Consider the following 14597-nt stretch of genomic DNA (forward strand, 5'->3'; position numbering starts at 1 on the left):
CAAACTCTGCTAAGACTTAAAGAGTCTCATCTGGTACATTCATATCAAAAATAAATTTCCTCCAGGCTTTTAGTATTCTCTCTCTCTAACACACACACATAATCACATTGCACCCACCATAAATAGCTCAGACATTCTTGTCCACAAAATTCCAACCACTATGATAATCTTGCACTTTGATAATTTTCTCCTTAACTCAGTATGACCACCATCTTACTTGAGCTTCATCTCTCTGAAATTAATACCTGAAAATGTTTAGTTTTTCTAGTTTTATACTCTTTTGTGTCAGGAAAACAAATCCCGTACAGTAGAACTATAACAGTTTCAAGTAAAAGTACTAAATTAGTTATATCCTTGCCCATCAATAGTGGTAGAAGAACTTAGGTGAACTTACATAGAAACTGCAACATCTTACATACTCAACAACAATTTCATTGCCCATGGAACCCAAAATTAATTGAAAGAGTAAACCCCAAAATGGATATCTGAAAAATAAACTGGTCAAAATTAGTAAGGCAATCAGAGTTAAATAATCATATATTTTACCAATAGCACTAGCTTAAAAGTATGGGTCTACAATAAGTAGAAAAATACAAGTTAATGGCTAGAGTCATAAAAGTTTCTATTATGATAGGCAGTCTCTTATGATGCTTTAATATTATATGATAGTTGTGAAATGATTACAAACTAATAATGAACATGATCTATTTGCAGATTAAAATGTTCTTCCCTGTATTATCTACAAATTTTAGATACACCTCAAAATGCCCTGGAAAAGAAATTTCTTAAGTCTCATCAAAATGAACTGCCAGGTTTTTTCCTACATTTGACATGACACAGTGCCAAGATTTCTAGTCCTGAATACACACTTTCTATAGGGAAGAGACATATATCTTGGCAATTAATAGATCATTTATCTCATTTCATACAGCCAATTTTAGTCGTAAGAAAAGAAATGTTTATGTATTCATTCTGCTGACTTTAGTCTATAATCTAATCATGGATCAACAAACTTTTTCTGAAAAGAGACTGATAATAAACATATTAGACTTTGTAGGCAAGTCTTAATTGCCACTCAAATGCCAGTGTAGCACAAAAACAGCCTAGACTATGGGTAAATAATATAAGCTTCTGTGTTCTAATAAAACTTTGTTTACAAAAGCAAGTGTCATTGTTGGACACCGTGGTGTGCTCCAACAGTCACAACTACTCAGAAAGCTGAGGCAGGAAGATTACTTGAGCCTAGGAGTTCAGGCCAGCCTGGGAAATAAGAAAGAAAGAAAGAGAGAGAGAGAGGGGGGGGAGAGGGAGGGAGGGAGGGAAGGAGGGAAGGGAGAGAGAGAGAGGAATGAATGAAAGAAAGAAAGAAAGAAAGAAAGAAAGAGAAAAAAGGAATAAAGGGAACAATTTAAAAAAACAGTGTCAGGCTTACAGCTATGATTTGCTCAACACTGTTCCAGAGTATTAATGTTATGCTCACAATAGATGTTTGGCTAGGCTGTATACATACATACATACATACATACATACATATATACATGAAAGCAATTTTGTTCTTTTGTTTGCTTTCTTTTATTTTTTCCATTTTTTTGTTGATACATTATAGTCGTAAATCATGGCAGTATTTGTCGTTACATATTTCCACATGCACAATATAACACTACAGTTTGGCCAATATCATTCCCCAGTATTTTCCCTTCACTCCTCCCTCTCCTGGTCTCTTTCCTACACTCTACTGATCTCCATTTGATTTTCACTTTTTTTTCCTTTTTCCTCTCTTGCTTCCACATCCGAGAGAAAACATAGGCTCCCTTGATCTTATGAGTTTAGCTTATTTTGTGTAACAGAATGTTCTCAAGTTTCATCCATTTTCCAGCAAATGACATAATTCACCTTTATGGCTGAATAAAGCTCCATTGTGTGTATATGCCACATTTTCTTTATTTATTCATCCTTGATAAGCACCTAGTTTGGTTCCATAGTTTGGCAACTGTGAATTGTGCTGCTATAAACATGGGTATGCATGTACTACTCTAGTATTATGACTTTAATTCATTAGGATAAACATTGAGTAGTTGTATAGCTGGGTTATATGGTGGTCTCCTGCCTAGTCTTTTGAGGAACCTCCATACTGATTTCAATAGTGGTTATATTCATTTATAATCCTATCAACAGAGAAAAAAGTGTCCCTTCTTCTCCACATTCTCTCTAGCATTTATTATTGTGCATATTCTTTTTTTTAAGTAGTTGGACACAATACCTTTATTTTTATTTATTTATTTTTAATGTGGTGCTGAGGATCGAACCCAGGGCCTTGCACGTGCTAGACAAGCAATGTGCTGTTGAGCCACAACCCCAGCCCCATATCGTTCATATTCTTGATGGCTGCTATTCTGACTAAAGTGAGATGAAAGCTCACTGTAGTTTTGATTTGCATTTCCCTAATTGCTAATGATGTTGAACATTTTTATAGATTTGTTGTCCATTTTTATTTCTTCTTTTGAGAAGTATCTGTTTAATTCATTTGCCCAATTAAGCTAGGTTATTTGAGGTTTTGGTGTTAAGTTTTTAAAAGTTTCTTATATAGTTTGGATATTAATCCTGTGTCAAAGAGTAGTTAGCAGGGTTGGGGATGTGGCTCAAGCGGTAGCACGCTCGCCTGGCATGCATGCAGTGCAGGTTCGATCCTCAGCATCACATACAAACAAAGATGTTGTGTCCGCCAAAAACTAAAAAATAAATATTAAAAAATTCTCTCTCACTCTCTTAAAAAAAAAGAGTAGTTAGCAAATATATTTTCTCCAATTCCTTAGGTTCTTTCTTCATGTTACTAATTGTTTCCTTTGCTGTGCAGAAGCTTTTTAATTTGATGCCATTCTGTTTATTAACTTTTGTCATTATTTTCTGAGCTTTAGGAGTTCTAATAAGAAAGTCATTGCCTGTACCTATATGCTGGAGTCTCAAATGTATATTTTCTTCCAAGGATTTGCATAGTTTCTGGTCTAATTCCTGGGCTTTTGATCTCTTTCAAGTTTGTACAGGGTCTAATCTTATTTGTCTACATATGGATAACCAATTTTCCTGGCACCACTTGTTTAAAGCCTGTCTTTTCTCCCAATATGTTTTTGGCATCTTTGTCAAGAATCAGATGAGTGTTAACTGTGTTGGATCTTTTTCTGTGTCTTCTCTTCTTTCCCATTGGTCTATGTATCTGGTTTTATGACAGAGCCAATGCAGTGGTTATTTCCATAGCTTTGTAGTACAATTTGAAGTCAGGTATTGTGATGATGCCTCCAGCTTGCTTTATTGACTTAGAATTGTTTTGGCTATTCTGAATATTTTATTCTTCCAAATGGATTTCAGGACTGTTTGTTCTAGTTCTGGAAAAATGACATTTATTATTATTATTATTATTATTTTAAATTTATATATGACAACAGAATGCTTTACAATTCATATTACATATATAGAGCACAATTTTTCATATCTCTCATTGTATACTAAGTATATTCACACCAATTCATGGGTATTTTGATGGGAATTGCATCAAATCTGTATGTTGCTCCTAAAACCAATTTCAAACATATACAATCATATTAGTAGTGATTTTAGTGTCCAAAAAGAGATCTACTAAACAATAATTACTGGGCTGGTTTGGTGACTTGTAGTCCTAACTACTCAGAAGGCCAAGCCAGGAGGATTGCTTGAGTCCAGGTGTTGGAGATCAGGTTAGGCAACATAGCAAGACCCCCATCTTAAAAATAATAATAATTACTGATGTCAAAACACATCTCAATCATTATGCTAGTTACCAACTCTTCATTGTTTTCCTTGAAACTCTAATATACAATTAGTGAATGTCAATTTAGGACTAATTGTGCTGTTTTATAGAGGAGAAAGCTGATTATAATAGTAAGTGAAATCATCTGTCATGAACTGATTTGTGTTTATTTAATCACAATTATCATGCTGATGACTCTACATATTAAGTCTCCACCTATAGTCCCCTAGGTGCTAATTTTAAAAAACGTGAGTTTTCATTAAAAATAAGAAAAGAAACCCCTCCATATGCATTTCAATAATTCAAATTGTATCATAATTTGACTATTAACACAAGGGAAAATCAATGCAACTAATTCAGATTTAAATTCAAGATTACACAGTGCAAAAGAGGGAATAGTCTTGGAAAGGGAAGTAGAAAAATGTAAGATCCCTCTTAGAGGTCAGAAAAAATAAAATTTCCTTCAGAATAACAACTGGACATAAAGCTTTCAAGAAATGTTAGCTACTAGCTTTCTTCTCTGACAATCGGTTTTGTCAGTTGGTTCCCACTAAGTTGTGGACTTTTTCCGACCAGGACCAGATATCTTGTCTTTTGATTTTCATCCACTCCCACACCATGCTAGGGCTTTGGTAGCACAAAATGAGAATTAAAAATATGGTTTTGAATTAAATAATTTCTTCCCTTACGGATAAAGATAAGAATCTCAAGATCTTAGCCTGAAGACTAATGTCCATCTCTCTGCCCCCACCTGTCCCCACCTTAAAAAAAAAGCAGGCCACTGTCTCCAGTTTACACCCTCACTCACAGTTCTATTCACCTTCCCCTTTCCTAATCAGAGGGATCTTGGGGTGGGGCTTCAAGGAACCTCAAAGAGATTGAAGGGGAGGGAGCCTGGAACCATAGACTAGCTGTGACAAGTCATGGGTGGGATTTGGTAGTTCAGAAAAGGAGGTACCAGACCAGGAATGGGGGATGGGAGTGATGGTGAAGTGGAGTGGGCTAGTTTAGGATGGACCAGAAATGAGACATTAAGGAAAGCCAGAAAGGACCAGTTGGCAGGGGGGGGGGGATGGGTGGGTGACTACTAGAATCATGTGGAGGGTCCCTTGTGAGGTCACAGGAGCAAAGGCAGGTGATTGGATGAGAAGGAGAGTTCTAGTTGCCAAGGCAGCGACTAGAGGAGAAGGTCTTCAGTCCATGAGAAGGTCTTGACTAGAGAAGGACGGAGCTCCAGCTCCGTGTGTTCTCCAGTAGAGTCTGTGGATTGACCCCCAGATATCCCTGCTGAGGTGTCACCCGGGAAAGGCTTAAGCCTTCCCGGGCGCCACCCCTCTGTGCTTTGCTACCCACCCCACCCGCCCCCCTGAGCCCCGCCTCCGCCCCCTGACGCCCGCCACAGCCTACTCCACCCTGTCACCGACTCCCCAAGGTGACCACAACATGGCTGCAGCGCCAGTGCTGCTCTTCTTGCTGTTCGTGCTGTGGCTGACCTGGCGAGTGCCGGGCCAACTGGACCCGAGCACCGGCTGGCCCTTGTGGAAGCACAAACTCTGCAGACGACGAATGCAGCAGTGAGTCCACAGGTGGGTGGGCAGCCCAGGGTCTCCGTGGTGGCTCTTTGGGGCTGCATGGGGCTCTGATCCCCCGGTCCCCTGCCCCGTGGGCTGGGCTAGGGGGTCGTAGGATGACGGGTGGGGCGCAGGAGTGACAGAGCCTCAGGACCCTGCGTGTGTCCCCTCCGGCTCTGCCGGCGCCTCAGCCAGCCCGCTCAGGTTGCTGAGATGCTGAGCCTATGGTGCAGACTTCACCAGCAGTCAAATTCATAGACCAATAGTGAATGGAGGGCCTGGGGTTGTAGCTCAGTGGTAGAGCACTTGTCTAACATGTGAGGCACTGGGTTTGATTCTCAGAACTGCATACAAATAAATAAAATAAAGGTCCATCAAAAACTAAACTAAAAAAAATTAGGCAAAAGCTTAAAAAAATAGTAGTGAATGGGAATCTCAGGGTTGAGAAAGACCTTAGAAGCAACTGGTCCAACTTCTTAATAACTGCATGTTGGACTCCTGCTGTTTAATCAAACGTACCCCAGGCTGTAACTCATACTGAAATTCCACCCCTACAAGCTCTCAGTTCTTACTGGAATTCTACCTCATTCACAGAGCCTCAATGCAGGTCTGTATCCAATTCCCTTTAGTCTCTCTTGATATTACTGTGTTCTTTTTAAATAGCTGTCATCTGTGCATTCAATAAATAATTGTTGAGTATCTCTGCCAGGTGCCAGATACTGTGTTAAGCCTTGGCTCATTCCACCTGCAAATCTGCAAACCAAGACTCCCTCTATTTCAGCTTTCCTAAAATTTTAAACACAAGGTTTCACCAGCACTAAATCCATGTTTGTTGAATGTGACCCTGGTCTATATATCTCTGGTTTTAAATTTTCCCTTGAGTGAATATTGTTCTGGTAGCAGTTCTATGGCCATTGAAGTAGTGGAGAGTAGACTAGAGATTGTTCATTTTATAATTGAAGGGTCTAATAGCTCTAATTAGGATTATGAAGTTTTCTTCTCTGTGTTAATTGTCTTTAGGAGAGCCAAATATTCCAGGCACTGTGACTCATATATTTAGTGAAACACTCGATGAATATTGAAACTGAAGAGAGACAATTCTTATTCTATAGCATAAAATAAAATAGCCATTTCCCCTTTCAATTTTAGAGCTACTTATAACAGAAGGTACTCCTGTTGATGCTGCTGATACAGAAAACTAACTAGAGATAAAGGTGGAAGAGCCAGAAGATGCCACCACCATACTTTTCTTATTACATTCATTCTTGCTTTATTTGTCTAAGATGGTAAGTTTGACATAGTTTCTTCAATTAGAATGTTGATTATTTATTAGTTTTTAAGTGGCTTCTGGTCATGAAGTGAAGAACTTAAAATGTCTTTATGAAAATTACTCCTGATCCTTTGAGTAGATAGCTCCTGAAACAAAAGCCATAGGGGTGTGGCTTTAATGGCTACTTGGTTTAGCACATGAGGAAGATTTGCTGTCTACCAAGGCTGGACATTTGCACACCTATAAAAACTTGGTTCTTCCCCTCAGAACCTTTCATTCTGGCAGGGAGATAACAGCATTCACTTGAAACACAGTAAGATAATGACAGAAAGAGAGGTATTTATTCGATGGTAGAACATTATTGTCCATAAATGCATTTATTATGGTTGGAAGGGTGATCAATAAGGTCAGAAAGTGGTTGAGATGTGTTTGAAGCACAGGCAAAGGGCAAACAGGAGTCTGACATGTGGTTTGTTGTTGATTAGACAGGCTGGGGTGGTGGGGGAAGCTGGCAGTCAGAAGAAATGTGTTCAGAGAAATGGAAACATGAAGAAAGGATATTTGGGGAGGGCAGGAGAATGTGAATAGTTGGTGTTGTAAAGTGTGAAGTTGGAGGGGGATGGGCCTGTTGGAGAGGCCAGCAAATCTTAACTGAAGTCATGAGCCAAAGTAGCATTAGACCATTAATAGTGGGGATCCTTAGAAAGTTTTAAGAATGAAAAGGAATTAGGTTAGATCTGTTTCTTATAAAGAGTCACTTAAGGCTGATCTTTCTAAAGAAAATCATGATTCAAACAAGACATTTAATCTGTCTAGAAGCTTATCTAAGCATTTTAGGACTTACCTCCCCCCCATTGGTATTTGTTGATATTGGACTTTTAGAATTTAATTATAGGAATGAGAAAGCTTTTAGAGGTTGGAGGTCCTAGGGCCTTTGTGACAGTAATCCTCCTCAACTGAAGTTGTTTCCTGTAGATTGTGTTATTTCAAGGCTTGTGTAAGAAAGATGATGTTGTTGTTTTCCTTGTAAAATGTATAGATTTTGAAGCCAGGTAGATGTGGTTTCAAATCCCAAGGTTATCATTTAGAAGTTTGGGCAAATAAGTAAACTTTTGAAAAAAAGTTTTCCTCATCTGAAAAATGTAGATAATGCTTACTCCAATCATAAGAATTAAATGATTTGACAAGGTAAAATGTCTGGTGAGGTGTCTGGCATTTTGAAGGGTTTTACCCCTACGCACCCCCTAATTCTCATGTAGGCAGTCAGAAGGTGGTATAAATCAATGAATACCTGGGGAGGAAAGACCACCAGGGTGGAAAAGATGTGGTGGGGAGAAACAAATCATTTTTCAGTTGGCTCCATGTTTGTTCATGATGGTGGCAGCCACCTGGGTAAGGGGTATGTACAAGCCAGGCAGTTAGAATAATGATATTTCCAGTGATTAAAGCAGTCTTCCACAGTCATAATTTGATTATCAGAATGAATCAGCATCACTTGGAAAGTTAACAGCCTCACGATATGGAAAGGATTTCTTTATTCATATTTTTAGGTATGCACAGAGCCCTCCTCTAGGTCTAGGTCAGGGGACACGAATGTGGTGCAGGTGTGTCAGTGATTGTACGGTGATAGGTAAGACATAGACGTGAGTGTCAAAGAAGAGGCACAATGTTAAAAGACTGATTTGAAAGGAGATTTCAAAAAGGCATTTTGATGGCCCAGTATGTACAGGACATTGTGTGAGGACTAAAAGAGTCTAACAGGTGTAAGGCATGATTGTGATTTTTGAAAGCCTTAAGAAAAGGACTTAACAAATATATGCAAAAATTATGAACAAATCAATGTAAAATCTTAAACAAGTAGTATGATATCTGATAGGACTGGAGAGTAATAGGCTCTGATGTGTTTGGGAGATGTGCACCAATCAGGTTCATTGATCAATGGAATCTTAGTAGAATCTTAGTGTTAGAAGAAACCTTGGAAGGCTGTTAGTCTAGTTTCTCACTCATTGCTGTTATTTTCTTTACTGTGGCCCTGACGAGTAGTTATGAGGCCTGTACACCAGTATTTCCTAGCATGAGTCACTCTCTTACAAGGCTATATGTTCTTCTGTTGTCTAGTTCATCCTTGTATTGACTCCAGATTTTCCTCCACATGATTTCCTCTATAAAACTGAATTCTTTTCTACATAGAAATCCTTTAAATATTTGAAGTTATATCTTAATTTAAAAATTATTTTTAGTATTTTTATCATGGAAACTTTCAAATAAGAGCAGAGAGAATAGTAGGGGACTATAGGTAACCATAACATACTGTACATTTTAGAATACTAGAAGAAAAGGTTGTGAAAGTTTTACCATAGAGAAATGATGTTTGAGGAGGTAGATATATTTAACTGATTTAAACGTTACATAGTGTAATCATGCATCAAAATGTCATGTTACCTACTTCAATAATTATAATGTTTGTTTCTATGTACTAGTTAAAAAATAAATTTAATTAGAAAAGCTTTAAAGAAAAGCACAGAGAGTAGTATAATGAACCCACGGGCCATCACCCAACTTAACAGTAATTCCTTGATAGCTAATATCAGTGAGTTTTTTTTAATTTGTTCTAATTGGTTATACATGATAGCAGAATGCATTTCGATTCATTGTATATAAATGGAACAAAACTTTTCCTAGTTGTACACAACACATTTGTATTCCTACATGTACCTCGGGTAATAAGGTTCATCTCATTCCACCATCTTTCCTATCCCTATGCCCTGTCACCTGTCCTACCTCCCCTTTGCCCAGTCAAAGTTCCTCCATTCTTTCCATGCCTCTTACCACCCACCTTACCCCCATTATGGGTCAGCATCCACTTTCAGAGAGAACATACAGCTTTTGGTTTTTGGGATTGGCTTACTTCCCTTAACCTGATATTCCCATTCACCCGCAGATGCCGTAATTTTTTTCTCTTTTAAGGCTATAAGTAATATTCCATTTCATATATGTACCACAGTTTCTTTATCCATTCATCTGTTGAAGGGTTGGTTCCACAAAACTATGGAATGCTTCACAAATGTGGGTGTCATCCTTGCTCAGGGACCATGCTAATTTTTTCTGTATTGTTCCAATTTTAGTATATGTGCTGCCAAAGCAAGCACACTCTGAGTTTTAACAAATGTAGATACCCATGTAAAAACTACCATAATCAAGATATAGAACAGTTTTTTCATTAGAAAAGGGGTTTCCTTGGGATCCTTCCCAGTGAGTTCCTTCACCACCTGTTCCAGGCAACCACTGATAACTTTTTTTTTAAACTATAGATTCATTTTTCCTACAGTACTATTTCATATATATGCCACTATAAATGGACTCATTTATATCTAGGAGTGCAATTGCCTCCTACGTTTAATGTATGTTTTTATCTTATGTGATACTGTCAAGCCATGCTAAAAAATGACCACAATCATTTTATACTTCCACCAGCAATTTAGGAGACTTCCACTTGACTTCATCTTCACTAGCACTTGGGCCATTCTAGTGGGTATGTCTTTGTGAGTTTATTTCCTGATAATTAATGATATTGAGTGAACTTTTTTTTTCTTTTGAGATAGGGTCTCACTAACTTGCTTAGGCCCTTGATAAGTTGCCAGCCTCAAACTTGGGATCCTCCTGCCTCAACCTTCTGAGTTGCTGGGATTACAGACATGTGCCATGATGCCTGGATCAAATACTTCTTCATGAGCTTGTTGACCATACTGTTTTTGTATGTCAACTCTCTCTGGCTAGCTGGAATCCAGACTTCTCCCAGCTCAGTGCCAACTGTGGGATTGGTTAGCTTATAGTTGTTCTTGGCCCTCGCAGGTACTGCTTAGAATGTAGCCCCAAACTGAAGACCACCTCCATGCAGATTTCTGGAACTCTCTTTCTTTGTGGCTCCCATCTTTCTGGTAGTTTTCTCTACATATTTTTGGCTGCTTAATCTCCTGGAACTCTGGTCTCTCTCTCCTCAGTGAGACTGTTATGCCCTATTTGGGTTCCCCTTCCCAAACTGAGGTCTAGAGGGTGCCTCCAGGTGAAATGCTCATCTATTTGTTCTCCTGCTCTTAGGGGTGACAGTTGCATGTCCCTTGTGGCTTTCTATCTGAAAAATAGCTCTTTAAAAATATATTTTGACTGGGCATGGTGGCACATGCCTTAATCCTAGTGGCTCGGGAGGCTGAGACAGGAGGATCATGAGTTCAAAGCCAAAAGTGAGGTGCTAAGTAACTCAGTGAGACCCTGTCTCTAAATAAAATACAAAATGGGGCTGAGACTGGGGATGTGGCTCAGTGATCAAGTGCTTCTGAGTTTAATCCCTGATACCAAAAAAAAATATATATATATATATTCCAACTTTCTGGTTGCTTTCAGTGGGAGAACAAGTCTCATATAAGTTACTCTCTATTGATTTATCCTTTTGTTGTAACTTTTTGCGATAATTGAAAAAAATATGTTTGTGGGACTTCTAGGATATATTGTAGCTTTGGTGAATAAATGACATCCCCCTGGTACAACAATTTAACCTGTTTTCTCTATTGCCTTTTTTTTTTTGTTTGTTTGTTTGGTGGTGTTGGGGATTGAACCTCGGGCTCCATGCATTCTAGGCAAGTGCTGAGCTAACAACCTCAGCCTTTCTCTGTTGCTTTATATTTCTTGGAAATTGGTAGTCAGGTTTAGGTTCAATTCTGTTTCTTATGAAAACTTAATAAAATATTGCATTGACATCTGCATGTCCTCTCCTTTGATGTTGACTACTAGTCAACAGTGACCTTGGTGAGATTTGCTAATATATTACAGGTTGCAAAATAGCAATGGTCTGAGTTGCTGGGATTTTTCTTTCTTCATTTAAAGGCTGGGATGCCTATACAAATAAAAATTTATGATTGATTATTCTTTCTTTCTTTCTTTTTTTTTTTGTACTGGGGATTAAACTCAGGGGCACTTGGCTAGTGAGCCATATCCCCAGCCTTATTTTGTATTTTATTTATATACAGGGTCTCACTGAGTTGCTTAGCAATTCGCTTTTGCTGAGGCTGACTTTGAACTTGCTATCTTCCCTCCTCAGCCTCCCGAACTACTGGGATTACAAGTGTGTGCCACGACGCCTGGCTATGATTGATTATTCTTTACACAGATATTTGGTTTGTATAGTTAAGGCAGGAGATAAACATTTGATTCCTTTTCTTCATTACTTTTCAGAATAGTAAGGTGGTATTCTAGCATTATCAAATGATACCCAAAGGGGCTTTTGAAATCTTTTTAACTTTTATTTAAGAGTCAATATGACGTCATGCATTTAAAAATATTTGGTGTGTTTAATCCAGTTAGGAATAGTAATTGTTCTTACCTGATGCTCAATTTCTCCCCCTTTTGCCTTGTAGAAGCCTCTTTATCTTGGCTCCTGGGACCCTTTGCCACCACCTAGTGGTCATTGTTACCTATTTCACTTGCTTTTGAACTATGAGATATTCCAAGTTCATCTTAAACATTCCCTGTCCAGACCTTGAAGGAACTATTTCTCTAAAAGAACTTTGGTTCCTTTCAATAGGAAATGATATTTAGAGGCTACATTCCAAGTACTAGGATTGCTTATTGCTCAAATTGACTGTCATTTGTAGGCCTTTTTAGTGAACAAAGCTCAGAAATATGTGGGGATTTTTCATCATGTCATTTAGATAATTCCCATGAAAATTCAGGAGAGATTTTACTTCACTTCATCTATCTTAGATTTGTGTTTTCTTTCTCTGATGTTGGAGTTCCAGTTTTCAATGACATCAGTATAATTGTTTACAGTCTTGTGCCACTTAATGACATTTTGGTCATTAGTGCATAATAATGGAGCTAAAAAATTCTTGTCACCTAGTATTTTTAATATCTTTTTTGTGTTTTGATATGTTTAGATATATAAACATTTACAATGTTACAATTGTCTACAGAATTCAGTATAATAATATCTTATAGGTTTTTATCCCCAAAGCGATGATATACCATATATGAATACCTACGTGTGGAAATGGCTATATTTTCTAGGTTTGTATAAGTATGCTCAATGATGTTTACATGCTGAAATTGCCTAAGATGTGTTTCTCAGAATTTATTCCCATCATTAAGCAACACAAGACTATATTTATGTTATTTAAAATACTTTCAGGAATGTATTCCTGAAATGAAATTCTCTTGTCTTTAAGCTATATCCCACTAAGGTATGTTTGAACTAATTCATTTCTGTGGTTTGTCACCGATGTTGAGAGCCACAGCCAAAGGGGCCCCAGCAAACTTCCAGCTGCCAGCAAGCTTCAGACTGCCCCAGCAACATCTAGCTGATTGGCTCCTCTGCGGTGATGTTCATTGGGCTGTTTCCCTGCCCTTCAGACTGCCAGCTGATGATTGGCTCACAGCTGCCCCAGCAACATCTAGCTGATTGGCTCCTCCACGGAGCTGCTCATTGGGTGACTTCTTTGGCTCTGCCCACGCAACCCAGCCAATCGGCCTCAAGAGGAGGAGGATTGTGGGAGGTTGAGAAGCTGGTGTGGGGGAGAGAGGCTTGTGGAAGCCGGTGGTGGCAGTTGGGCTCTGAGGGTTTTTCCCTGGAGCTGTTTTGTTTGGCGTTTGTAGTTCTAAAAATAAAGTTAGTTTCTTTTTGACAAGTGGCTCCTGATTTGTGCCAAGCCAGACTTCGGCATTTGGTGGCTCGCACGGGGAGCAACTGAGGGTAAGTAAACTGCTCGCCCCTGAGGGCAGGGCGAGAGGATGGGGAGCCATTCTAAGTCTCCTCTTTTGTTTTGCTTCGTTTTTGTTTTAACTTTCCTGTCCCTGGAGATGAGTAAGAGGGAAGAAAAACCACTCACATCTGAGGAAAAACTATTTGCGTTTGAGGAACAGATAGGGAGAAAGGACGGATGCATATGTCAGGAGGATAGAAAGGCTGTTATAATGATTTTGTGTGGTTCCCTTTTTATTGGATTCTGTCTCGGTTTTGTTTGGCGTCATCTTGTTGGGTTGTATTATAGTAGAAATACGGGATCAGCAATTAGTAAAAAACAAACCGAAAGAGTGTTAAGTAAATTGTTAGAGGAAGGAAGCTTCCCAGTAAAATCAAGAGCAGTCAGGGCATACGTTGATGTAATACAAGAATATAGCCCATGGCTTTTTAAGGAGGAGCTGTTAGATATATCACAATGGAACCATCATGGTGAAGATTTAAAAAGAATAGAAAAGAACAACCCAGGGACTCTGCCAGTTGGCACATTGTCATTGTGGACGTTGGTATCTAGTTTGCTTAGTCCAAAGCCTTCAGTTCAGACAGAGGTAGAGGAAGAAGAAGACATATTGATTCAAGTAGAAGAGGAAGTCTCTCAAGTTAGTCAGAAAGAGGAAAAGATTCAAGTGAAAGAGAAGGTCTTTCGAGATAGTGAGACAGAGGAAGAAAGTTTAGAGCAGAAAAATCTATCAGGGGAAAATTTAAAACAGGAGACTGCTAATAAGACCCTTTTATTAGAGAGCGTAAGTGTCCAACCAACAGCACCGCCTCTACAGGAGACTGCTACTAATAGCATTCTATCACCAGAGGGCGTAAGTGTTCAACCAACAGCGCCACCTCTACTAGAGACTGTTACTAACAGCACTCTATCACCAGAGGGCATAAGTGTCCAATCAACAGCACCACCTCCATATGCTAAGAGACTCCCAACCCCCGCAGTTGATAGTTGGGATCCTGAGACAGGATCTCAAGTATGCCCTGTATTTGAGGTAGGAGGGCAGCGAACTTACCAGGGTTTAAATTTCAAATCAGTGAAGGAGCTAAAAGAGGCTGTAGCAACCTATGGTCCTCAAGCACCCTTCACTGTAAGCTTGGTCGAATCCATTACCAACTTAAGCATGACGCCAGCAGATTGGGCTAGTTTGTGTAAAGCTGTGCTAAATGGAGGACAATACCTGTTATGGA

General features: G+C 39.0%; 1 protein-coding gene and 1 non-coding gene across 2 annotated transcripts in view; both read right to left on the reverse strand.

Annotated features, from left to right (window-relative positions):
- Window positions 1–3242: 3242 nt before the first annotated feature.
- The window catches only part of LOC144375122 (axin interactor, dorsalization-associated protein-like), a 74455-nt gene continuing 63100 nt past the window's right edge, over window positions 3243–14597 (reverse strand). The window contains exon 5 of the mRNA XM_078038683.1: window positions 3243–3380. The gene's annotated coding sequence lies outside the window, so the exon portion shown is untranslated. The remainder of the gene's footprint in view (window positions 3381–14597) is intronic.
- LOC144375545 (U6 spliceosomal RNA) lies at window positions 9665–9771 on the reverse strand. The gene has a single exon (XR_013435612.1). It is a non-coding gene; the product is annotated as a U6 spliceosomal RNA (small nuclear RNA).

The sequence above is a fragment of the Ictidomys tridecemlineatus genome, chromosome 2, assembly GCF_052094955.1.
Source record: "Ictidomys tridecemlineatus isolate mIctTri1 chromosome 2, mIctTri1.hap1, whole genome shotgun sequence".
Lineage (NCBI taxonomy): Eukaryota > Metazoa > Chordata > Mammalia > Rodentia > Sciuridae > Ictidomys > Ictidomys tridecemlineatus.